The following is a 2,076-nucleotide window of genomic DNA, read 5'->3' as shown; positions in this document are numbered from 1 at the left end:
AACATGCACAAAAACAAGACAGAGCAAAACCAAGCAACAATGTACAACAAAACAGCAACAACATCAAGCCACTGACAAAGAACACATTAAAATATACCAAGTTCTTTTTTATCATATTCAATACTGTGCAAATGTTTCCATCATTAGCAATTCACATGAAGATGGCCATAAACCAAACATGATGAATGCTACTAGATATACAAAAATTAATCTTATCTTACATGCTCAGAGCCAAATCTTTCAGTTTGTGAGACACAGCTAAAAGGAGCAATTTTACTGAATGAAGAGTTTAATTAGAATATGGTTAAAGATTCTACAAAAAGATACTCGTCTCACTTCACAGGACACACTCTTTTGAAGGGCCATTTACCTTTCTCCCTGCCTAGCTGTGATGTACACATCCCTTCATGGTCAGTCTAGACATCACTGCCTTCTGGAACCACTTCCTGACCCATTAAGTTTGGGTTAGGTCATTACTATATGTATTGTGTGCTTATTCTCCATCTGACCCTTCTACCCAACCCCCACCGCCCAAACGTTTTCTCTTCCACTGCCTAAACCACAGCACTTACCTAGCACACTGTTTTGTAGTTGCTTGCTTAGCTATCTGCAGACTCCACTGCACCATGGTGTCACTGTGTGCCCTTGAATGGCACACAACTTGTGGTGACCCTTTACGACAGAATAGAACTGCTCATGGGGTTTCCTAGGCTGTAGTCCTCATGGGAGCAAACAGCTAGATCTTCTCTCCTGCAGAGGGGGTGATGCATTATGGTAGCAGTTGCGCATTTAACCATTATGCCACCAAGACTCCCTTGAACAATAAACTCTGTGAAGGCAGGAACGGTACTTGTCTTGTATAGTGTTTCATCTCCCATGCCTGGCACAGTACATACACTAAAACATTTTCAGTTGAAAGAATGGATGCTAAAAATATGCCAACAAGACAGACTCACAGATCTAGGTGTGAATTTTTAACTCACAACAAATAAGTACATATATAAGCTTTTAAAAATGTATTTTATACGACCACAGTATAAATACATTATGTGGAATAGTGGTCATGAATTGGGTTGTTGCAATTCTCATAGTAGGCAGTTCGAACCCACCAGCAGCTCTGAGGGAGAAAGACTTGGCTTTCTACTCTCGTGAACAGTTCCAGTCTCAGAAAGGCACAGGGTGTTGATATAATTCAGTATTGACTTGGCGGTGGTGCATTTGGTTTGGTAGAGTTTTAAAAAAAATTTAAATTCAAATGTGTCGTGGAATCCGTTCCAACTCATAGCCCTGCTTTTAGGACAGAGTAGAGACCTCCCCAGGGTGTGCGAGACAACAGATCTTTAAGGGGACAGTCTCCTGATCCTCTGTGGGGCAGTGGGTGGATTTAAATCGCCAACTCTGGCTGGCAGCCCAACACTTAACCTGTTGTGCTACCAGGGCTCATGTGTTAGGGGAGATAAAGAAATGAAAACGATTAACGTTCCCAAACACAACTGTAATATTTAGAGGTCTTTTTGTCACAAAAGGTCTATCAAAGCTTATGACACAGGACACAGGATGATTCTGGGTGGTTCCCAGCACACCAATGTACATTCTCTGAAATGATGACCAAGGTTTCCTACCTAGCTACCAGAGAGACTTTCGACAAATTGATTGGGGTATTAGAGCCAGGAAACCCATACAGTTCAGCCAGAACATATCGAGCTGTCTCTCTCTTGTTTCGTGGAACACAGACAAATTACTTGGTTCCTCAGGCTTAAGTTTCTTCACCTGTAGTAGAAGGGTGGGCTAAGTAACCACCTCTAGGTTCAAAGTCCGCCCCTCCCTCCACCCACAAAACACCCAAACAACCTAGGTTAGTCATAAAGGCCATGTTGATATCGCCTCACAATGTGACCCTCACTTTTCCTAAGTCCATGTGACCCCACTGCACTTGTACCAAAGACTTGCATCAGTACTTCTTTTTGTAAACCAAAGAAACCCAAAGGGGGTTCTCGCATTTTAGAACAAAGGAGAAGGGAGAAGTCAGCATTGGGCAATTTTCGCAACAAGAAGCAGTGGGCGTCCCACGCAGCA

At 42.7% G+C, this 2,076-nt stretch overlaps 1 protein-coding gene across 1 annotated transcript in view; it reads right to left on the bottom strand.

Annotated features, from left to right (window-relative positions):
• DDX10 (DEAD-box helicase 10) overlaps nucleotides 1-2,076 on the bottom strand; it is a 279,004-nt gene that overhangs the window by 21,521 nt on the left and 255,407 nt on the right. The gene's annotated exons all lie outside the window — the stretch shown is intronic.

Source organism: Echinops telfairi, unplaced genomic scaffold, assembly GCF_000313985.2.
Source record: "Echinops telfairi isolate 266 unplaced genomic scaffold, ASM31398v2 ScPeMD7_7421;HRSCAF=8459, whole genome shotgun sequence".
Taxonomy (NCBI): domain Eukaryota; kingdom Metazoa; phylum Chordata; class Mammalia; order Afrosoricida; family Tenrecidae; genus Echinops; species Echinops telfairi.
This window is presented reverse-complemented; position numbering and strand designations above follow the sequence as displayed.